This window comes from Prionailurus viverrinus, chromosome C1 (genome assembly GCF_022837055.1).
Source record: "Prionailurus viverrinus isolate Anna chromosome C1, UM_Priviv_1.0, whole genome shotgun sequence".
Classification (NCBI taxonomy): domain Eukaryota; kingdom Metazoa; phylum Chordata; class Mammalia; order Carnivora; family Felidae; genus Prionailurus; species Prionailurus viverrinus.
Genome location: NC_062568.1, coordinates 134,964,143 through 134,990,400, shown reverse-complemented (window position 1 = coordinate 134,990,400; position 26,258 = coordinate 134,964,143).

The following is a 26,258-nucleotide window of genomic DNA, read 5'->3' as shown; positions in this document are numbered from 1 at the left end:
CAGTGGCAGGTAGTTCGACTACACATATTGAAATAACTAGTTATCATAAATACAGAGAACAAACTGATGATTGCCAGAGTAGGGGGATGGGAAAAAATGGGTGAAGGAGAGTGGGAGATACAGGCTTCCAGTTATGGGATGATTAAGTCATTGGAATAAAAGGTAGAGCATAGGGAATATAGTCACTGGTATTGTAATGGTGATGTATCAGGACAGATGGTAGCTACATTTGTGGTAAACATAACATATACGCTTGTTGAATTACTATGTTGTACATCTGAAACTAATAAAACACTGTGTGTCAACTATACTCAGATTTTAAAAATGGAAAAAAAAGGAAAATACAAAATAATTATTGAAATATATGAGAAAAATTTAAATAATACTTAAAATGGCAATATTAAGATTATTTTGCATTTAAAATGAATAAATTATGTTACCTAGAAAAGTTATGTAAAATTTATAATTCTACCATGAATTTGAACAAATGAGAGTCCTTTCCATTTTCTCATGTGTTAGACCATCAAATTGGACATTACAAAGTTATGCATTAGAGGCATGTTTATTTTTTCGTGCAAATCATGAATAAAAATGTGTTTTTACATTAAAAAAATAACTAGGAGCACCTGGGTGGCTCAGTCATTTGAGCATCCAACTCTTGATTTCAGCTCAGGTCATGAGTTGTGGGATTGAGCCCCACGTCCAGCTCCATACTAAGTGTGGAGTCTGCTTAAGATTCTTTCTCTCTCTACCTCTGCCCCTCCCCCTGCTCATGCTCCCTCTCTCTCAAAAAAATTAATTAAAAATTTTTTTTAATTAAAAAAAATTAAAAACCTAAATATTACATGTCTGGAATATAGTAAATGCCCAGTATATGTTTGTTGAGCTAGTATGGTAATGGAAAGAATGCTAGGCTTGGGAGCAAGGAGCGCAGGGTTTTCTAATCTTAGGCCTGTCACTATTTGGGCATAAGACCTAGAGGAAATCACTTATCTTTTCTAGATCCTACCTTCCTTATTAAAAAAGGAGAATGGGGGAGGGGCTCCAGGGTGGCTCAGTCGGTTGAGTGACTTTGGCTCAGGTCATGATCTCACAATTGTGAGTTTGAGCCCTGCATTGGGCCCTGTGCTGACAGCTCAGAGCCTGGAGCCTGCTTCTGATTCTGTGTTTCCTCTCTCTCTGCCCCTCTGCCACTTGCGCTCTGTCTTTCTCTCTCTCTCAGAAATAAACATTAAAAAACATTAAAAAAAAAGAAGAATGGGGGCGCCTGGGTGGCTCAGTTGGTTAAGCCTCTGACTTCGGCTCAGGTCATGATCTCATGGTTAGTGGGTTCAATACCCCCATCAGGCTCTTCAGAACCTGGAGCCGACTTTGGATTCTGTGTCTCCTTCTCTCTCTGCTCCTCCCCTGCTCATGCTAGGTCTCTCTCTCTCTCTCAAAAAATAAATAAACATTAAAAACATTTTTTTAAAAAGGAGAGGTTTTGGGAATGCAAGCTGGTGCAGCCACTCTGGAAAACAGTATGGAGGTTTCCTCAAAAAACTAAAAATGTAACTACCCCAGACCCAGCAATTGCACTACTAGGTATTTATCCAACGGATACAGGTGTGCTGTTTCAAAGGGACACATGCACCCCCATATTTATAGCAGCACTATCAACAATAGCCAAAGTATGGAAAGAGCCCAAATGTCCATCGATGGATGAATGGATAAAGAAGAAGTGGTATATATATACAATGGAGTATTACTCGGCAATCAAAAGGAATGAAATCTTGCCATTTGCAACTACATGGATGGAACTGGAGGGTATTATGCTAAGCTAAATTTGTCAGAGAAAGACAAAAATCATATGACTTCACTCTTATGAGGACTTTAAGAGACGAAACAGATGAACAGAAGGGAAGGGAAACAAAAATAATAGAAAAACAGGGAGGGGGATAAAACAGGAGAGAGTCATAAATATGGAGAACAAACTGAGGGTTACTGGAGGGGTTGTGGGAGGGGGGATGGGCTAAATGGGTAAGGGGCACTAAGGAATCCACTCCTGAAATCATTGTTGCACTATATGCTAACTAACTTGAATATAAAATTTAAAAAAATAACAATAAAATAAAATAAAACAAACACAAGTTATATTTTGTGTAATCGCTGTTCTAGATATTTTATAAATATTAAATATTTTGCTCTGCATAACAACTCTTAAGAAGTAGGTATTATTTTTATCCACATGTTATAAATGAGGAAAGTGAGTCATACAGATGTCGAGTAAGTTTCCAAAAGTCACTTGCTGGAAAAAGGACAGGCTGGGATTTAGATACAGGTAAGCTTGGTTTCAGATCCAAGTGCTTAACTATGGCTTTGTGCTGCCTCCCAGAAAGCCTTTTCATCAAATGCTATTTTGACCTATGGTTTCTTCCTGAATCAAAGCTTTTAGGTTTTCCATTGGAATGTCCATCTGCAGGTTGCCCTTCTGTTAACTAATAGATACACCCATAATAAGCTTTCCTACATACACTGAAGTGAGAGCCAGGCTATTATTCCTGGCTCCCCCCTTTTTTGTTTTTTACGTTTCCCCCTTTTTCTCTAGTTGGCTACAGATCTTTATCCTATTTTGGAGAACATTTAGATAATTTCAGCTTATAAATTCATAAATTATATATAATACCAAGACATTTATTTATTTATTCATTCATTCATTCTGAGAGAGTACACGAACAGGGAAGGTGCAAAGGGAGAGGGAGAGAGAGAAGCTTTTAAACAGGTTCCAGCCCAGTGCAGAGCCTGACATGAGGTTGATCTCACAATCATAAGATCATGACCTGAACTGAAATGAAGAGTCAGACATGTAATCGACTGAGCTATCCAGGTGCCCCAATACCAAGACATTTATTATCAGTATCTGAGTTGTCAGATTCTGAGATCATATGTGTGAAAGCAATTGTTAAGCTGGGAATTACTATGTAAGTGTCAGGTCTGATTACCTATAAGTTATTATTATATTGCTCCAGGTTTTCCATTAAGCCCAGCTTTCTTTCAAGGGTAAAAAATTTCAAATTTCTAACATCTTATAGAAATGAAAACTTTCCCAACTTTTAAGGAAATTTATATTCATTTGCTTAGATATTTAAAGAGACCATAGAGGCCATCTTATGTAAATCTCTTCTTTTTTTTTTTTTTTTATAATTTTAAATTTTATTTTTTTATTTTTTAAAATGTACTTCCAAATTAGTTATATAGTGCAACAATGATTTCAGGAGTGGATTCCTTAGTGCCCCTTACCCATTTAGCCCATCCCCCCTCCCACAACCCCTCCAGTAACCCTCAGTTTGTTCTCCATATTTATGACTCTCTCCTGTTTTGTCCCCCTCCCTGTTTTTCTATTATTTTTGTTTCCCTTCCCTTCTGTTCATCTGTTTCGTCTCTTAAAGTCCTCATAAGAGTGAAGTCATATGATTTTTGTCTTTCTCTGACTGACAAATTTAGCTTAGCATAATACCCTCCAGTTCCATCCACGTAGTTGCAAATGGCAAGATTTCATTCCTTTTGATTGCCGAGTAATACTCCATTGTATATATATACCACTTCTTCTTTATCCATTCATCCATCGATGGACATTTGGGCTCTTTCCATACTTTGGCTATTGTTGATAGTGCTGCTATAAATATGGGGGTGCATGTGTCCCTTTGAAACAGCACACCTGTATCCGTTGGATAAATACCTAGTAGTGCAATTGCTGGGTCTGGGGTAGTTACATTTTTAGTTTTTTGAGGAACCTCCATACTGTTTTCCAGAGTGGCTGCACCAGCTTGCATTCCCACCAACAATGCAAAAGAGATCCTCTTTCTCCGTGTCCTTGCCAACATCTGTTGTTGCCTGAGTTGTTCATGTTAGTCATTCTGACAGGTGTAAGGTGGTATCTCATTGTGGTTTTGATTTGTATTTCCCTGATGAGGAGTGATGTTGAGAATTCTTTCATGTGTCAGTTGGCTATCTGGATATCTTCTTTGGAGAAGTGTCTATTCATCTCTTTTGTCCATTTCTTCACTGGATTCTTTGTTTTTTGGGTGTCGAGTTTGTTAAGTTCTTTATAGATTTTGGATACTAACCCTTTATCTGATATGTCGTTTGCAAATATCTTCTCCCATTCTGTCAGTTGCCTTTTAGTTTTGTTGATTGTTTCCTTCGCTGTGCAGAAGGTTTTTATTTTGATGAGGTCCCAGTAGTTCATTTTTGCTTTTGTTTCTTTTGCCTCCAGAGACATGCTGAGTAAGAAGTTGCTGCGGATAACTTGTGTTTGTTAAATAAAATTTTTAAATGTAAGTACCTTCTCACTCAGCAGCATATTAACAGGAATATATACCATTATCAAGTGGGATTTATTCCTGGAAGGCAAGGGTGCTTCAACCTATGAAAACTAATCAGTGTAATATACCACTTTAACCCAGTGAAGGAAAAAAGTATATGATCATCTCAAACTGATGCAGAAAACACATTTATCGATACCCTTCCATGATAAAACTAGGAATTGAAGAATATTACCTAAACATAATAAAAGCCTTATATGAAAAACCAGCAGCAAATAGACTCAGTAGTGAAAGAGTGAAAGCTTTTCCTCTAAGATGAGGAATAAGATAAGGATACCCCATCCACCACTTCTACTCAAAATAGTACTGGATGTTCTACTCAAGAACAGGCATCCAAATTAAAAAGTAAGAAGTAGGGACACCTGGGTGGCTTAGCGGGTTAAGCATCCAACTCTTGATTTTGGTTCAGGTCATGATCTTGGCTCAGGTCATGATTTCATGGTTGGTGAGATGAAGCTCTGTGTTGGACTCTGTGGTAGCAGCATGGAGCCTGCTTGGGATTCTCTATCTCCCTCTTTCGCTGCCCCTCCCCCACTCTCTCATGCATGATCTCTCTCTCTCTCTTAAAATAAATAAAGTTAAAAATGAAGAAGCAAATGTATCTCTGTATAAAGATGATATGATCTTACGTGTAGAAATCCCTAAAGATTCTACAAAAAAGCTGTCAGAACTAATAAATTCAGCAAAGTAACAGAATACAGAGTCAACACACAAAAATCAGTTGCATTTCTATACAATAACAACAATATGAAAGAGAAATTATGAAAACAATTTCATTTTTAATGACATAAAAAATACTTAGGAATTAACTTAACCAAGGAGGTAAAAGACTTGAATAATGAAAATTACAAATCACTGTTGAGAGAACTTAAAGAAAACATAAATAAGCCAAAGGGATCCTGTGTTGATGGATTGGGAAACTTAATATTGTTAAGCCATCAATACTACCCAGAGTGATTTACAGATTCAGTGCAATCCCTACCAAAATTTCAATGACATTTTTTTTGAAGAAATAGAAAAACCTATCTTAAAATTCATACAGAATCTCAATGGACTTGGAGTAACCAAAGCAATCCCAAAAAAGAACAAAGCTGGGTGATTTACACTTCCCAATTTCAAAACTTACTACAAAGCTACAGGAATCAAAACAATGTGGTAATGGTGTAAAAACAGACATATAGATCAGTGGAATAGAATAGAGAGCCATAAGCCCTAACATATATGGTCAAAGGATTTTTGACTAGGGTGCCAAGACTATTCAATGGGGGAAGGACAGTCTTTTCAAAAATGGTGGTGGGAATACTGGATATCCATATGCAAAAGAATGAAATTGGACCCTTCCCTAACACCATATATAAAAGTTAAGTCAAAATGGATGAAAGACATACATGTAAGACCTAAAGCTATAGAACTCTTAGAAGAAAATATAGGGTAAAATCTTCACAATATTGGATTTGGCACTGATTTCTTGGATATGACACCAAAGTCAAAGGCAACAAAAGAAAAAATAGACAAATTACATTTCATGAAAACTAAGACATTTTGCACATCAAAAGACACTATCAACAGAGTAAAAAGACAAATGACAGAATGGGAGAAAATATTTGCAAATTAAATATATGATAAGGGATTAACACCTAGAATATATAGAGAATTCCTAAAACTCAACAATACAAAACCAACAAACAACTTTATTAAAAAATGGGCAAAGAACTTAAGTAACATTTCTCCAAAGATCTACAAAAAGCTTATTAGCACATGAAAAGATAGTCAACATCACTAATCATTAGGAAAATGCTAGTGAAAACTACAATGAGATATCCCTTTACACCCATTAGGATGGTTATCATCAAATAATCAGAAAATAACAAGTGTTGGAGAGGATGAGAAATTGGAACACCTGTGCCCTGTTGGCAGGATGTAAAATGGTAACTGCTGTAGAAAGCAGTGTAGAGATTCCTCAAAAAAGTAAGCATACAATTACCACATGATCCAGCAATTTCACTTCTGTCTATAAGCCCAAAAGAATTGAAAGCAGAGACTTGATCAGCTATTTGTATACCCATGTTCGTAGCAGCATCATTCACAATAGTTAAAATGTGAACACAACCCAGGTGCCCATCTACAGATAAATGGAAAAGTAAAATGTGTTATATACATACAAGGGAGTATTTTTCAGCCTTTAAAAGGAAGGAAATTCTGACATATGCTACAACTGGGTGAACCTTAAGGACATTATGTGAAGTGAAATAAGAAGGTCGCAAAAAGAAAAATTCTGTAAGATTCCACTTATATGAGGTACTTGGAGTAATCAAAATCATAAAGACAGAAAACAGAATGGTGATTCCCAGGGGGAGAAGGGGGAATTAGGAGTTTACTGTTTGATGGGTATGTTATCAAAGTGGCAGTTTCTTTTCCTACTCAGTACAGTTCACCAAATAACCAAACAGTATTTGATGGCAAGCAGGTAATTTATTCAATGACCAGAGAATGGAGAAAAGAACCCAAGGTTTGTTTTTGTTTGTTTGTTTGTTTTAAGTAGGCTTCATGCCCAGAGTAGAGTCCAACACGGGGCTTGAACTCTGGACCCTGAGATCAAGACATGAGCTGAGATCAAGAGTGGGACGCTTAACTGACTCAGCCACCCAAGTGCCCCAGGAACCCATGTTCTAAAGGCACCTTCTCCCCAATTAGGTCTCCTGGTCAGTGTTTTAAGGGGTTAGGGTAATTAAGAGGCTGGTAAATAAGTTGACATCCCAGGATTTTTTGGAGAAGAGGGAAGAGACTTCTCAGAATCAGAGTGCCACCTCTTTCCTCCCTTAAACAGGTGCAGTCAGATCTATTATGGTACTGGTAGGTATGTTTTTTATTGTTACAATTAGATGGTAATGATCCTGAGGTCATCTGAAAGGTTAGCACAGCATCTAAATTGGGTTATATCAGCCAAAAACTAGGTCAGGGGGGCTTGTTTGGAGCTTGCAGCCTCTGGCATTCAGCCCTTAGTTTCTGGTGGCAAGCAGCACCTGTAAGGAGGGCTACAAAACTATGCTATTGTGGCTTGCTTGGAGCTTGTTAATGAGTCCCTGGTGACAGGTATAGAGTTTCAATTTCACAGGATGAAGAGTTATAGAAATGGATGGTGGTAATGGTTGTACAACATTAGCAATGTATTTAATGCCACTGAAATGTACACTTAAAAATGGTTAAGGTGGTAAATTTTATGTCATGTGCACTTTACCACAATAAAAACACATTGGGAAAAATATCTTCCACAAACTCTAAGCCAAGGGAATATTTTCACATATTGATTCTGACCTGTTCTATATAGGATAAAAGAGGATTGGATTGCTTAGAGTGTGGGTCCAGAAGACACCCCTCAACTCAAGAACCAATATAAATGTTTTATTCTCCTTCTTGTTTGCTTTCTTGAAAGTTATCCCATAGAAATCTCATGGAAATGTCTGCTTTAAAAGCTTCAGGAACACGAATGTCTTGACTACATATTTACTTTATACATTACAGTGCTGTCTATCCATTATGTGTGTATTTTAATGGTTACATAGTAAAGGTAAATAAAGAAGACATTTACCTTTACTATGTAACTATTAAAATCATAAATATTAAGAATTTATTAAATGATAAATCATAAATATTAAGAAGGAGAGGAACATCACTATAGTCTATAAACATTAAAAACATAATAAGGAACTATTATTAGGAACAACTTTATACCAATCATTTCAACAAACTTAGATGAAATATACAAACTACTAAAGCTTACTCAAAAGATTACTCTAAAAGATAATATGAAAAGTTGTATAGCTATTAAATCAAATTTTTAGTTAAAAACACTCCCATAAAGAAAACCCTAGGCCCAGATTGCTTCACTGTTGAAGTTCATCAAAATGTAAATGTGAAATAATTAAGATTGTATAAAAATTCCTTCAGATAATCGAAGAGGAGGGAATGCTTCTTAATTCATTGTATGAGATCAGCAATAACCTGGTACCAACACCAGACAAAAACAATAGAAGAAAAAAGTACATTCTAATATTCCTCATAAACATAAAGGTAAAAAATGTCTTCAGACAATTTGGGCAAAATAAATCCAATAATGAATACAAAGGATGATACATTATGACTAAAGTAGTTTATCCCTGGAAAGTAAGACTGGTATGACATTTGAAAATCACACACACACCCTCACACATTCGTCCCAATAGATAGAAATCATTTGACAAAGCTTACATTCATTCCCCATGAAAACTTCCAGCAAAGTAGCAATAGAAGGGAACTTCCTCAGCGTGACAAAGTCCATATAGAAAAAAACCTGACAGCTAGCCTTATGGTTAATCATAAAAGATCTTTCCCTCTAAGGTTCCAAACATGGCAAAAAATGTCCATGCTCATTTTTTTTTATTCAACACTGTATTCAGGCCATAAAAAGAGACAAAAACCATATAGATTGTAGAAGAAGAAAGAAAGCTATATTTGTACACAGCATAGCCATCTTTGTAGAAAATCCTAAGGAACTGAGGTGACTGACTGGCTCAGCTGGTAGAGCATGTGACTCTTGATCTTGGGATTGTAAGTTAGAGCCCAACATTGGGAGTAGAGATTACTTAAAAAAATAAAAAAAATAAGGAACTGTTAAAAAAAAACAAACTACTATGCCTAGGAAGTGACTTATCATCATTGAAGTACACAAGGTCAATACAGAAAAAATATAAAAATACTAGCCACAGTAAGGAATTAAAATTTAAAAATTTCTATCAGTCTTAATATCATTAAAAATATGTAGTATTTAGAAATAAATTTGTTGAAAGATGTTGAAAGCCTATACACTGATAAAGATAAAACATTGCTGAGAGAAATTAAGGAAGACCAAAATAAATGGAGAAATATAGCCTATTCATGGATCAGAAGACTCGATGGTGTTGACATGTCAATTCTTCCCTTATAGATTCAGTGCAACCCCAATAACAAAGGTCAGCAGGATTTTTTTGTAGAAATTGACAAGACGATTCTAAAATGTTTATGAAAATGAAAATAATCTATAACAGGCAAAGCAACTTTGTTTTGTTTATTAAAATTTTTTTAATGTTTGTTTATTTTTGACAGAGAGAGAAAAACACTGCAGGTGGGGCAGGGGCAGAGAGAGAGGGAGACACAGAGTCTGAAGTGGGCTCCAGGCTCTGAGCTATTAGCATAGAGCCCAATGAGGGACTCAAACCCACAAACCATGAGATCATGACCTGAGCTGAAGTTGGACACCCAACTGACTGAGCCACCCAAGTGCCCTTATTTATTTTAGAAAGACAGAGAAAGAGAGTGTGTACATGCATGCATGTGCCCAAGTTGGGAGAGGGGCAGAGGGTCACGGGGAGAGAGAATCTCAAGCACCCTCCACATCCAGTGAGAAGCTTGATGCAGGGCTTGATCCCACAACCTTGAGATTATAACTTGAGCTGAAATCAGGAGTTGGATGCTCAACCTACTGAGCCACCCACATCCCCCAAAACAACCTTGAAAAAGAAGTGGGGAAAGATTTACACTATTTAATATCCAGACTTATAAAGCCACAGTAATCAAGATGCTATGGTATTGGTGTAAAAATAGACAATAGAACAGAGAGTTTGTAACTAGATTCACACTTAACATGGTCAATTGATTTTTACAAAGAATTAATGTAATTTACTGGAGAAAGGGTAATCTTTCAAACAAATGATGCTGAAACAATTGGATAGCCATATGTGACAAAATGAGCCTCACACTATACACATGCTATACACTGTTATTTCACATTGTGTATACACTATATACAAAAATTAATTCAAAATGGACCATACTCTTAAATATAAAAGCTAACACTTTAAAATTTCTAAAAACAAACATAGGAGAAAATCTTCATGTCTTTGGGTTTGGGAAAGATATATTTTGGGGGGGGGGGGGTGGCAAAGATTTCTTAAATAGGACACAAAAAATCATTTAAAATGTCTACTGTATTGATTATTTACTGTTATGTAAAAATTATCTCCAATCTTAGTGACTTAAAACAATATACATTATAACTTTTGTGGGTCAGGAATCTGGGCATGATTTAGCTAGGCCTTCTGCTTCAGAGTCTCTCATAAGCATGTAATGAAGCTGTCAATGTGGCTGTGGTCTCATCTGAAGGACCATCTGGGCAAGGGTTCACTTTCAAGCTCACTCATATGGTTATTGGCGGGATTCAGTTTCTCAAGGGTTGTTGAGAAAGTCTTATTTCCTTGCTGGTTATTAGCCAGAGGCCAACCTCAGGCCACGTGGGCTTCTCAATAGGGTAGGTCACAACAGAGCAGCCTGCTTCATCAGAGGAAGAATGAAAGAAAAATGCAGAGAAAGGCTACAAACAAGAAGGAAGTCACAGGCTTTTGTAGCAGACTCTTAGAAGTGACATTCCATCACTTTCCCCATAAACTTTTCATTAGAAATAAATCATTAGGTCCAGCTCACACTCAAGGGGAGAGGATAACACAAGGGCACAAATACCAGAAAGTGGGGATCATTGGAAGCCATTATAGAAGCTGCTTACCACAAACAACAAACTGGACTTTATAAAAATTAAAAACTTTTGCTCTTCAAGATACACTCTTATGGGCTTGGAAAAATTTCGCAAAACATATATCCAATAAAGAGTTGGTATTTAAAATATATAAAGAACTCTTAATATACAAACAGATGAACATAAGGGAAGGGAAGCAAAAATAATATAAAAACAGGGAGAGGGACAAAACACAAGAGACTTTTCAATACAGAGAACAAACTGAGGGTTGTGGAAGGGGTTTTGGTGGGGGGATGGGCCTAATGGGTAAGGGGCATTAAAGAAGACACTTGTTGGGATGAGCACTGGGTATTACACATAGGGGATGAATCACTGGAATCTATTCCTGAAATCATTATTGCACTATATGCTAAGTAACTTGATGTAAATTAAAAAATTAAAAAATTAATTACTTTAAAAATATACATAAAGAACTCATACAACTCAGTAAGAAGAAGATAAACAGGGGGCGCCTGGGTGGCTCAGTTGGTTAAGCAATGACTCCTGATCTCAGCTCAGGTCTTGATCACAGGGTTGTGATCTATGCTGGGCATGAAGTCTACTTAAAAAAAAAAAAGAAGAGGATAAACCAATTTTTTTTAAATAGGCAAGAGAGATAAAAAAATTTTTTTTACATTTATTCATTTTTGAGAGACAGAGAGAGACAGAGTGGGAGCAGGAGAGGAGCAGAGAGAGAGGGAGACACAGAATCTGAAGCAGATTCCAGCCTTTGAGCTGTCAGCACAGAGCCCAACGTGGGGCTCGAATTCCTGGACCGTGAGATCATAACCTGAGCCAAAGTCGGACGCTTAACTGACTGAGCCACCGAGGCACCCCAAGAGAGATTTAAATAGTTACTTCACCAAAGAAGGTATATGATTGGGAAATAAGGACATGACATAATGCTCGGCATCACTGTTCATCAGGGAAATGCAAATTTGAAATGCAATGAGGTAACACCATATACCCTCTAGAATGTTATATTGGAAAGAATGATAATACTAAGTACCAGTGAACATGTGAAGCACCTGGAACTCTCTGCTAGTGGGAACTTAAAATGGTACAATCACTTTTGAAAACAATTGGGAATTTCTTTAAAAGTTTATTATATGACCTAGCAATTACATTCTATTGCATTATTTCTATTGCTGCTATAACAAATTATCACAAACTTCGTGACTTTAAACTACATAAACTACCTTTGGAGGTCAGAAGCCCAAAGTCAATCTCTCTGGGATAACTCAAGGTGTTGGTAGGGCTGATTCCTTCTGGAAGTTCCAGGGGAGAATTAGTTTCTTTGCCATCTAGCTCTTGAGGCTGCCTGCATTCCTTGGCTCATGATCCCATTCCCCATCTTCACAGCCAACAGCACAGCCTCTTCTAATTTCTCTATCTTCTGCTCCATCATCACCTCATCTTCTAACTCTATTGCCTGACTCTTGTAAGGATGTTTGTGATTACACTGGGCTTACTTGGATAATCAGGATAATCTCCCCATTTTGGGTTCCTTAACTTAATCACACCTGCAAAGTAACTTTTGCCCTATAAGGTAACATATTCACAGGTTCTGGGGATTAGGACATGGACATCTTCAGTTGGTCATCATTCAGCCTGCTGACCCCTTCTAGGTAATCACTGTAAAGAAAAAAATGAAAGCATATATTTACACACATACTTTTACACAAATGTTCATAGCAGCTTTATTAGTAATATTTACAAATAGTCTATTGGTAAAACAAAAAAAGTAAACATTGATCAAATGAATGGATAAACAAATTGTAGTATACCCACACAATGGGACACTACTCCATAGTAAAAAGGAATTAACAATTTAAATAGCAACAATATAAACTTTTTTTCCTATTAAAATGTTTATTTATTTTTAATGTTTATTTACTTTTTTTTTCAACATTTATTTATTTTTGGGACAGAGAGAGACAGAGCAGGAACGGGAGAGGGGCAGAGAGAGAGGGAGACACAGAATCGGAAACAGGCTCCACGCTCTGAGCCATCAGCCCAGAGCCTGACGTGGGGCTTGAACTCACGGACCGCGAGATCGTGACCTGGCTGAAGTCCGCCGCTTAACCAACTGCGCCACCCAGGCATCCCGTTTATTTACTTTTTGAGAGAGAGAGAGAGAAAGAGAGAGAGAGAGAGACCACAATTTGGGGAGAGGCAGAGAGAGAGGGAGACACAGAATCCAAAGCAGGCTCCAGGCTTTGAGCTGTCAGCACAGAGCCCAACATGGGGCTTGAACCCATGGACCATGAGATGATGACCTGAGTTGAAGTCAGACACTTAAGTGGCTGAGCCACCCAGGTACCCCTACCCTATTTATTTATTTAGAGAGATGAGGGGAAGGGGGAGAGAGAGAGACTGAATCTCAAGCAGACTCTGTGCTATCAGTGGCTCAATCCCAAGAACCATGAGATCATGACTGAGCTTAAATCAAGAGTCGGATGCTTAACTTACTCAGACACCCAGGCACCCCTATACAGCAACAATATAGATGAATTCAAAATAATTGCAGAGTAAAAGGAGTATGGCGGTGAAGAGTACATACATCATGATTCTGTTTACGGAAAATTCTAGAAAATTTAAATTAATCTATACTGATAAGAAGCAAATCAACGGATGCCTAGGGACAGAGCAGTTTAGAGGGAAGAAGTTTTGGGTTACAAAGGGTCATGAGGAAACTTTTGGGGGTGATGAATATATTCATTATCTTGATTGTTGAGATTAAAACCTTGGATTGCAAGTAACTTGTTCTGTGAGTGTTTCTCAAGACGAACAAATATTTCTAATAAATTTTAACTTGTTAAATGAGCGATGTCTTGCAATACGAGTAGTATGACACCGAACGTCACATGATCACAACTGAGCCAATGGTTCTTTAAATTTACTTTGATATACAAGTGCTTTGAATTACAAGCACGTTTCTGGAACAAATTATGCTTGCAAACCAAGGTTTTACTGTATATATACATATATATCCCTTTAAATATGTGCAGTTTATAATATGTCAATTATACCTCAATAAAACTGTCATACAAGCAAACAAAAAACCAATTTATTAGTTCTATCTGGATTAATCATAATATAAAGCGTTGGGCATTTTGCTGGAGGTGGACCTGTGTTCACCTTGGTTTCTTAGTAATCAGACTAGATTTGATGAGGAGCAATATACAGAAGAAATATAACCAAAACTTCCTCTTTTCCAATTTCTATTTTTCAGTTTCCATGGAAATTATTGAAATCCACCAAAGGGTGCCAGTTATCTTAAAGCTTCTTTCCAAAGATTCTACCTAGGGAAATTCTTCTTTGCTTTCAAAAGTATCTAGTTAACACTTGAGGTTCAAAAGTGCTTATTTTCATCCTGAATTCTCACCTAAGCCTTCTCTACCTTTCTCTTTCAGTGGTAGATTTCATCACAGTATATGTATCTTCTAGGTCAGATGATAGCAATGTGCCACATAGGCCTTTGCTTTCAAAACCCCATTGAAAAGCTAAGATCCAAGTAGAATGCTTTAAGCAGTACATTAATCCAATGTTTTGTACCGAGCACTGCTTATATTCCAAGAATTGAATTACACACATTAAGTCTATTTCTCCTTTTGGATTTTCATGGTAACGGAAATATATATTGTTGCTGCCTAATACCTGCCACGTTAAGTGGGCTGTAATCTGTAAGGACTGTAAGTTATGGTCAGGAGGCAGAATAAAAATTGGAAAAGAGTCATGAAATTCTTACACAAAGAAATGGAAAATTTGATTTTATTCCAGATTTGATAGTCTTAAGTGAATGTCTAATATTTACATCATGTCTTAACATATACATGTCCTAATATTATGCCCAATATTTACATAGTGTCCAAATATTTGTCTAATACTTGAAAGTAATACATTTATAGAAAAACAGGCCTGCAAACTGTAGCCAAAGTCCGTGTTCTTTTGCCCACTGCAGGGACAGGTTCTATTTGCTTCTATATAATGCAGCATTCTCGCCATTAGATGGCAGTCAAAACTAATGTAATGATTAAACTCCCTACCTTATGTTTAATCATTTGCCTAAGTGTAAATTCTGTTACTCAATGGACAAATTTCTGAAAAGTTCTATGAAAATTGTAAGACAGTATAAATGGTCCAACATTTTTTTTGGAAAGCAGAATTATTTTACAAGGTAAATAAATACCCCTGGGGTGCCTGGGCGGCTCAATTGGTTGAGCTACCAACTCTTGATTTCAGCTCAGGTCATGATCCCAGGGTTGTAGGATCAAGCCCTGTGTCTGGATCTGTGCTGGGTATGGAGCCTGCTTAAGATTCTGTCTCTCCTGCTTGTGCTCTCTCTCTCTCTCCCCCAAATAAATACAATAAAATATTAAAAAAAAATTTTTTTTTAATGTTTATTTCTGAGACAGAGAGAGACAGAGCATGAACAGGGGAGGGTCAGAGAGGGAGGGAGACACAGCATTTGAAGCAGGCTCCAGGCTCTATGCTGTCAGCACGGAGACCGACGCGGGGCTGGAACTCACAGACTATGAGATCATGACCTGAACCGAAGTTGGACCTCAACCGACTGAGCCACCCAGGTGCCTGATAAAATATTTTTAAAAAGGTAAATAAGTACCCCTAAGAGATCAGCTTTTTTCTTTTAAAAATTAACTTTCTAAAACTTAAAACATAACATATACAAATACACAAATCTAAGTACCTCCAGTTTGAAGTATCATCACAAAGTAGAAACACCTTGTACAAGCATCACCCATCTAAAGTGAAAGAATATTATTAGTATCTCAAAAGACCCTCTTGTACTTCCTCTTAATCATCACCCTTTTCTTCTCCCCAGAGATAAACATTATCCTGACTTCCAATGTTATAATTTAGGTTTTCCTGTTGTTAGAAATTTTATAAGTGTAATTATATATTACGGATTCTTTTTGTCTGGCTTCTTTCACTTAATATTTTTGTTACTTTTGCTTGTAGTTATATTTCATTCTTTTTCTTTGTGGTAATATATTTTATTACATGAATATACCTCTATTTCTCCATTCTACAACTGAAGGAAATTTGGGGTGTTTCCAGTATTTAACTGAATAATTGCTGCTATGAACATCCTTGTACATGCCTTTTGGTGCACATATGAATGTATTCATTTTGAGTATATACTAGGAGTAGAATTTTTGGGTCATATAGTACATGATATTGCCAAATAATTTCTCAAAGCTGTAGCAATTCACATTTCCACCAGTGTGTGAGAATTTGCATTGTTCCATGTTTTCACCAACACTTAGAATTGTCAGTCCTTCAAATTTTAACTATTTTGACAGACATGTAGTAATATTTCATTGTTGGTTTGAATGTGCATTTCTCTGATATCTAATAAGACTAAACGCTTTTTAATGTTTGTAGACTATTTGAATATTTTCTTTTTTGCTTTTAATAATCTCTACCCCCAACATGGCGGCTTGAACTCATGACCCCAAGATCAAGAGTCAGATGCTCTACCAACTGGGCCAGACAGGCACCCCTGAATATTTTCGTAGGTGAAGTGCTGATTCATGTATTTTGCCAATTTTCTATCATGTGCTTTATCTTACTGTTTTGTAGTTCTTTTCATATTCTCAATATGAGTCCTATGTTGGGTATATATGTAATGCTAGTATATATATTCTCCATTCTGAGCTTCTTTTTTCATTCTCTCTAAAGCACTTTTTGATAAATTTTAATGAATGGCAATTTACCAATTTTTTTCCTTTATAATTAGTGCTTTTTTGTATCCTGTTTAATACACTTGTGCTAATATTACATCATGAAGATAATCTCTTATGATATGTTTTAGAAGCTTCACTACATTAATTCTCACAGTTAGATCTAAAATCTACCTGGGATTGAATTTTGTGTATTATAGGAGGCAGCGGTCAAGACTTATTTTTTCCATATGGGTATCTAGTTGATTGAGCACTGTTTGATAAAGGGGCTATAGCTTTCCTACTCTTCAGTGCCAAACTGGGTGTTTTTATGTTCAGGTTTTTTTTAAAGTTATATGGTTTAAAGTAGAGCTAAGTTCATTATTTGATAGGGTTTTTCTGGGGAAAAAAAGTCATTAAAAAATCCTGTTAGAATCTTTTAATATGCAGATACTTGCATGTTTTGACAAGGGGATGTTTTCATCATTATCCAAAAGGTACTGCATTTTCTGGGAGTTTAAAACTCTCTTTTCTTGGGGGAATTTAAAAGATAAACAATTTGCTTGAAGTGAAGCAGATTATATAGGCTTAGAGATGATCCTGGTGACACTTCAAAATCAATTAATCAACCTCAAAGCCAGTATTAATCTGCCTTGTGACTGATCTGATTCAAACCTGAGAAGATGTTACCATCAAGCTAGGGAAACATGAACACATTTAACAGTTAGAAAACAAATCTGATAATATGAAATCAAGTGTTTCCTCTTTTACCTCTTCATAGTAGGCTTGGTAAAAGATAACAATAACAATAGCAACAACCGTGAATCCTCCCCAGAAATTTAAAAAATAAGATTTGTAATTTAAAAAATAAGATTTGTAATTTAAAAAATCTGATTGTGTGGTTTCAAACAAATGGTGTTGGATTCTAAAATTATTTCTGTTAATTTATAACTTTTATATTTGAATGTAAATTAAGTTGTTTACTGCTTCTTGAAGTTTATGATTATATATTTTCACATATGGCTTTATCTGGCTGTCTTTCTGTCTAAGCCTTGCCAAATGATCTATTGTGCTTAAATGCATTAAAATGTGTTGTTTGATTAATTATATTGTATACTTGCAAGTATAATTCTTTAGGAAAACAACAAATAGAAAAAGATAAAATGTTTAGATTACAAGTTTGGGAGTCATAACTGAGTTCAGTTTATCCCTACTTCAAAAAAATCACCATTAAGCTTGCTTCCTTTTTTGTGGATTATTGTCTCTTTAATAAGATAAGCACTTAACTCATCTCTACCGATCTTTTGCCAGGAAAGTGGCAGTCATGGTTGCTTTGGTTTTTCTGAATTCTTTTTATTAATTTTTAAAGAGTTTCTTTTAATTTATATTCTGAACAAGTAACTAATACCATTTTTATGTGCAATTTCTAAATAACTTTCAAGTTTAAGAGAATTTATTAATTTTAAAGAATGTACAAAAACTGCATTTTACAAATCTAAAATAATTAGCTGCTGACAATTCTTTTTCTATATAAAAAAGAGTACAATTAAGAAAACATTACTTTATAAATAATTTTCATTTTAAGATTTCTCTTAATTCACATTTTAATTCTAGTTTACTGGCAATTTGGAAGCAAATAAGAATGGTATATAGGCATTTGATGTAAAAGTATCTGAAAATCAATCTTAGAAATATGACTTACGTACATCTATTGTCAACTTTAAAGCTATGTAGAAAGGGAATTTTGTCTTATTATTTGAGAACCTTTGATTCTCATTTATTAAATATTAATTGTGTACCTGTTCTGTGCCAAGAATAGTCCTGAGCTCAAAGGAGACAGACAAATAAAAAGACTATTCAAATTATCTGTTTAGATGTAGGTACCGAGAACAATAGAACATACCAAGTACAATGTCAGGAGAGGAGAGAAGAGGGAAAGGAATATTCACAAAAGGCTTCTCAGACCCAGAATGTAGGGCGAGTCCTTGAGAATGTGTAAGAGTTAACCAGATGTAGAGGAACACATGCATAGAGGCATGGTAGTGTACCCAAGCAGTCGTGGAACTCAGTGCAGTTGGATATGGCTAGAGCTTAGGAGTAATGGCAGAGTGGTAGGAGATGAGTGGAAAGGTAGTTCAAGTCCATATTGTAAAGGTTCTTGGGTGTTGACAAAATTCACAATTCTGTACTATTTCTTTTCGTTAAAAATGTCAATTTAAGGATTTTAAGAAGACCACCTGGATCCTTTTAACCAACAAAATATTTAGCATTATCAAGGAAAATTTTGAATCACCCTCTTTCAAAGAATAAGTGAAATGGCCATAAAGACCTCAGAAATTACCCAATTTGGAGGCTCAAGATCTCCAAGAAGCCCCAGGACTGCTATCACCAGACACTATTTTCTGCAATATGGGTTCATAACAATGGCTAGAGTTGTTTTTGTGAATGAAATCAAATGCATTGCCTAAATTGTGGTACAGCCACGTAATTTGTGGTATTCCTTTCCTCTGAACACAATAGACCAGAAATAGAACACTAAAAAAGAGAAATAAAATTTTCCCCCTCAGATTATATATTTGCCTATGAAAAAATTCTTTGCTGCCAATTTTGCTGAAATGGTGGAGAAGAGATACTGTTTCTTCAGGTTGGCTTCAGGAGAATGACTCAATGCTCTAGCACACTCAGCTGGGGACAGTGATTGAATCCCGAAGAATTGTAGTCAGTCCGTGAACACGGAATGACATTTGCTGGGTAGTGGGTAGGATGAGATAAATTGTGAATAGGTGGGGCTGTCTCCTTGAACCAGGCTAGGCAAATTCCTATGATGCCAGAACACTAGGAAGAATTTCCAGGAGTGGCAGGTCCTTGCTACTCCTGGCCTCCCCCATTAGAAGTGCAAAAAAGGCAGGTTACTTAATAGAGGTGTAAGCAACTGCTCAATTACTCCATTTCGTACTCTAGGGGCCAGAAACATTAATTAGGAATCCATTTTCCTGAGCCTTCAACTTAAACGTTGAGTGGTTTCCTGCCTCCCCACCCCTGAGTGTGGCCTGGTTGGACTCACTCCCCATCAGATTCTAAACAGAATCTCTCCAGTGTAGCTTGAAGTGAGTCATTCATTTTCTCAGTCTTTCCTGGGAGATACAAAAGATGGTATTTATGTGAGTGTGGAGTGTGTGTGTTTGTGTTTATAGTTTTTTTGGCAAATGCTCTGAAACAGTATGTGTGTGATTTAGATGAATAATCAAAATACATTGTGGAGTTTAAAAATAGCAAACACAACTACATACAAACAAATATCATGGCCCAACCACTGGAAATGAAGAAATTCTGACTTAATAGGCCTCGAGTGAGGCCTAGGCATTTGTTATTTTTTAATTCTAAACTCTTTTTAAATAGGTAAAACACGGGCAATGTAATGAAATTAAAATAAAATAATGTAATAAAAATTATTTCCAAATAAAATTGGAAATGGTGCAAAAGAGTGGTAATGAAAAGTGAGGTTTCTCACTCCAGTCTACTATTTCCCCCCTCCAGAGGTAACCCCTACTTCCAGTTTCTTGTTTGTCCTTTCAGAGGTATCCTGTGCATATAAACTCAGAGTAAAAACTTCCTCTATTAAACAAAAAGTGATAGCATCTTCTACCCACTGTTCTGAACCTTCTCAGGCACAACTTTTCAAAACTCTATAAGAAGCAAATTCTTCATTAAGAGCCACAGATACAAGCTGTTCTCAGAAAATATTGCAGACATATCTATCAAAAATCTTTTACAGCCAATTTCAGTTGTTCATCAACTCCCTCAAACCCATGACTGAAATTCATGGTTAAGAATTCCTTACCTAAGGTGTTTAATCTAAGATTATCCTGAACACTTAGCTAGATAAAATACAGGATGTTCAGGTAAACTCAAATTTCAAATTTCAGATAGACAACAAATAATATTTTAGTTTAAGTATGTCCCATTTATATTGGCAATATCAGAAATTCAAATTTAACTGGACTCCTATATTTTTGTATGCTAAATCTGGCAACCCTACAGAAAAAAATTTTCTGTAAATGTTTGTTTATTTTGAGAGAGACAGAGAAAGTATGAGCTGGGTAGGGGCAGAAGGAGAGAGAGAAACCCAAGCACTGTGGGGCCCAATGAGGGGCTCCATCTGAAAAATGGTGAGGTCATGACCTGAGCTGAAATCAAGAGTCAGATACTTAACCAACTGAGCCAACCACGTGGTCCCAGAAATTTTTGATTTATTGGAAGCTATTCCAACTAATTCTCTCTAGAATGCCCTGTATTAGAGACGGTCTAGATTATAACTATAAGACCAGGCTCTGTAGGATAAAGTCAGATTTTAATAGTTTAACCAGAAAGTGTTTATCTGCTGGCTTATTTCAAAATAAGTGGCTTTAACTTGCTCTTTTATTTAAAGGATAAAACTGTATTGTTACAATGCAATGGTGGTTAAAAGTAAAAATACATTGAGTTTACATATAGATTATCTTATTTTCAAAGAAATTGAAATATCTAAAATCTAGGCTGTTTTGGTCCATAAAACGAACACTAAAATTTTAGCTAATTGGATTTGGACAAGGATGACGAGAATCAGCCTTTAAATCATCTTTATTATCAACAAAAATGATATTAAGCATTGACTCATAGGTAGCATAAAATCCTGACATGGAGGATGCGAAATTGTTATTTATGACTTTTTAAGTAAATCAATAACATGTTATAGTAAATATCAAATGACAAAGACTTACGGACATTAGAATCCTAATAGGAAGAAAGTAAAAACAAGGATTACCATAATAGGTATGATTCTGTTACACAGGAAATGAGACAAAAATGGTAATGTTAGATCCTGAGTATCCCAAATATATCTGAATGGAGTCAATGAAATTAAATTTTATCATTCCATTTCAGAATTGTTCTCACCTAATAGCTAAAGGTAAATTTTCATTTCCTTTAATGTTAATCTGTATAGGATTTCAACAATGGTGCGCTGATGTTTAAGGATTAGTTTTTCAAATGAAAAGACAGCCTTGATTTGTAGCATTTGCCGATTCCATGGTGTAAATAGTTTCACTATGACTGGTACCAAGCTAATGTTTTTAACAGTCTGTTTGCAAAAGTCCTGAAAACGTAACAATCGGTTTTTGTGAGCTTGTAAAAGCTGGTTTTACTTCTATAAGTGCATAGGATGCAAAGATTGGATTTCATAAAAAGAAAATAGAGAACTAGGTGTTCTTTTTGTTAATTGATGTGTGTATTTTTTTTTTTTTAATGTTTATTTACTTTTGAGAAGAGAGAGACAGTGTGTGAGTGGGCAAGGGGCAGAGAGAGGGAAACACAGAATCTGAAGCAGGCTGCAGGATCCCAGCTGTCAGCACAGAGCCTGATGCGGGGCTTGAACTCACAAACCACAAGATTATGACCTGAGCAGAAGTTGGACACTTAACTGACTGAGCCACTCAGGTGCCCTATTGGTGTGTATATTTTTAAATTTGTCAACACAGGCAAAACCCCACACAAAAACAAAAACAAATGAATGCTTTAAGAGTTAAATTAATGGAAGTTTTGAATGGGTATGGGAAAGTGTAATAATCACCCGAAGAAATTTCTAACTTTTGTTATACTAGGTCTCCTGACTCTAAAGAGAATTTAAATAAATACCTAATTGCTTTTACATCCACCCAGTTCTATAATAACCCGTGGGAAAGAACCAATCATCATAGAGAAGTGGAAATGAGTTACCCCTTTAAATTAATCTATTCCATTTGATTTACACAAAATTTTATTTATTTTTTTACTTTTTTTCTTTTTGCCAAATTTCATTGCAGCAATTACATGAAATGCTTTAACTAGATTCAGTACTGGAGAGCAGAATCCCCAAAGACAAAATAGTAGGTGGTTTTTTCTTTTTCTTCAGTGAGCCACTTTAAACTATCCTCTTCAAGTTTTGAAATTCTTCCAACTCTTGGTTAGGAAAACTGGCAGTTCAGAAAGCAGCGATGACTATTTACTAGTCAGTGCCATTCTTCATTCGGCTGGCATATCTGTATTCTGGTATGATCCGGTTTCTGGTGTGGTCTCCATTTGAAGCATTAAAACGGAGGTGTCAAGTACATTGTCTTGATATTCTAACTAAAATAGTTTCAGTTTGATTGTTCTGGTCTATCTATGTAGATAATGATTCTATTTGTGGACACTGTCGCTATAGTTTTAAGACAGAAATCTTAAGTTATTTAAATAACAAGAAAGGAGTTGCTATTGTTCATGCTAGAGATTTCCTTTCAATAGTGGAAATTCTTTATGATTGGTAACCATTTTATAGATGGGACATTGGTACATATATGCTAAGAAAAGCTTTCCGTGTTATAAGTGTTGATACAAAGTTTTATTTTTTTCTTTGAAAACACTTTCCGATAAAGTGCTTGAGACATTACTAATTTTATACGTGGAATAAACTTTTTTAAAAATTAAATTTATTCATTTATTATTTTTGGGAGAGAGAGCGAGAGAGCAAGAGAGCAAGTGAATGAGAGAGAGAACCAGCAGGGGAAGGGCAGAGAGCGAGAAAGGGAGACCTAGAATCCGAAGAAGGCTCCAGGTTCCAAGCCGTCAGCCCAGAGCTCACGGTGGGGCTTGAACTCACAGCCATGAGATCATGACCTGAGCCAAAGTTGGACCCTTAACTGAGTGAGCCACCCAGGCACCCCTTGGAATAAACTTTTGCAAGAATTTAACTTTAAGACAAGAGATTGATGTATGGTTAGAGGTTGATGCATTTGGACTAGTAAATTACTCTATATTCCAGAATGCAGCAGTGAACAATTATCTTTCACAATCTAATTTAATAAGGGAATTCATACAGGGAAACTTTGAAACTAGAAAGGACATTAGCTATGTTTATAACCAAGAAACCATAAAAGGAACTTACATTTGAATTAATACAAGATAAAAATACACAAAAGAAAATGTAACATTTCAATGGTTTATCATAGAGCAGAGTTCAAACATATGCTTGAAGAGAAAATGGATTCAATAAAAATTATTTTCCATAATTAATAAAAAGATACAATGTAATAATTTTTAAAATTGCTAATGAGCCTGTGTAATTTGACCTCTTTCAAGTTTACTCAGTAGAGTGGCTGCATTGTAAAAATATGTGGAGAAAGCTAGAATATTATTTTCTCAATTCCTTCTTATTGTTGATTACATTATACAATCTGTATTATGAAACAGAAGCTCTGTGGTAATGGGGTGCCAAGATAGGTCAAATAGCAAAAAGGTATAAAATAACTGGTTTGACAGGATTTTGTATCCCTTAATGATGCAAAATATGATTTGGGCATAGCATCTGAAGTAAAATAATAGTAGACTACTGTTATACTAAAGAGATTTTGCTTTCAAGATGCTAAAAGTTATGTTTTACCTTTTTTAGAGATAAAAATGATGTGTTTGAACTGCTAACAAAGCACGTTGTTATGGGTCCATAAGAATAAATCTTATATATATGAATAATTAAACACCCAGTGGATTCTGATTAGGTCAAAAATCAACATTTTTATAAACTGCCATGCCAATAATATATATTTGTGTGTGTGATTATGCATGTGTGTGTAAAACACCTCTGGATGTTCGTTAGCTGAAATGTGCCTGCATTATTTTAGAGATTCATTATAAAAAGGAATACTTTGGAATCTGATTAATCTTTATTATTTTTATAACAAAATATAACAAAACATTTATTCTTTTGTTGTGATAGTTTTCACTTTTTAATCATTTCTGCTTAAAGACTGTTGAATAGTGAATTCTGAAATCATGATAAAATTTTGTAAGTTACAGTTACTTAAAAGAGATGACCAATTTAAGTTGGTTATATGAATTATGTTTAAATTTTATAGTAAGGTAGGATAGTGGAAATTTTCCCTGAATTATTGGCCAAAAATCTAAGTTTTTGAAGAGAAATGAATTGTTCTAAGTGTGGAGTTCTATTCAGAAACTTTGGGAGAAGAAAAATATTCAGTCAGGAGATAAGACTTTATGTTCATTTGGGGACTTGTGTAAACAGTATGGTTAAGGATGATCTTCAATGTTATTGGTAATTATTTTACTTTTTAAAGGGAAAACATGCAATTTTGGCTTAAATTATGCTCCACACATGTCTTAACTTCTCCACAAATTATGCCCCACTTGTCTTAACTTTCATGAGAATACCTAGATACAGTAAACCTTAGTATTGGAATGGTTCTGAATAATGAGACAACCATTTAATATATTTTCTACTACTAATAAATCTTACTTGTAATTGCTAAATGCATTCATGATGTCTAGGGAGTTAGAGGGAGAGGGGAAATGGATAGCAGCATTAGGTGAGACAAGTAACAATGAAGGAATTCTATTTTAAATACAGGCAGTATAGACAAATATTGGAAAGAGAAAGTGTTCAATCAGTGCTTCACAGACTTTTCACTGCATGGCATACTTAAAATTGGCCATTGCAAGAGAGTATTTGTACGCTTAAAGCTGGATTCAGAGAAGAGAGGTAAGGATTCAGCAAGAATGGTGGCCTGTCAGGAAAGCACAGGTTATTTGCCTTTAAATCCACGAGGCTTCACAGCTAGGCAGAGACAAGGATTGAAGCGGAAGAGACTGGGCCACCTGAGCAGGCAGTTCAAGGGGAGGAGTTTCAAATGTTGACACTCCGGTTGGGATAACTTAAGACACTCAGCTGTCATATGACACTGAGGAGCACTATACTAGTGACTGGATTGAAGTGTGTGTGTGTGTGTGTGTGTGTGTGTGTGTGTGTGTGTGTGTGTGTGTGTTTAGGAGACAAGCAATTAATACTAAAGCATATGTTAGCAGTTGCTAAGTGAATTTGATATCTAATGGTACCCACCAATCTAGATGACTGCAGTTAATGATTGTTCACAAAGGCCGGGAAGTAATCCCCAGAGGAAAGAGGAAATGGTGGACCTGCCTCTAAGATTCCCATATTCTGAGTGAGAGGTATCTGAAGTTCCAATAGGCTCTTTGCACTACCAAGGAGGAGCCTGGTTCCCGTCCAACCCCCACGGACAAGGCGCCCATTCCTCAGCTGGGTCTAGCTCGGTTCTCATTTCCTGCAGGTGATTACTCGGCTCATATTGGTCCATGTCGTTATCTCTTGTTATGGCAAGACATGAAAATGTATGCTGAAAGATCTGCCTCTTCTTATGATTTCCTGGCAGAAGTTATAAAATTAAAATGTTTTATTAAAAACAGAATCGGCGCACGTTGCATTCACATTTGACGTTCAACCTCTACACATTTCGATGATTCTCAAGATCACCTTTACCAATCAAGACTTAAAAAAAATAAGTAAAATACAAATCTCCGACTATGTAAACCCAAGGATTTGTAAAAGGTTTCTATGTTAGGATTTCTCCCAGGTGGAGGAACGACAAGCAGGAAGGGAGGGCGACTGGAGTTGTTGCCTCATCTAAGGGGTCTCAGGGGAGAGAAGGGAGGTGGGAGTGTTTCCCTTCTCTCCCTTTCCATCTTGGAGGCAGAGATGAGAGTGGCGGCGGGGGTGGTACTGTCCGAGCCCCACGCGGCAGGTAGGAAGAAACCTAGCGA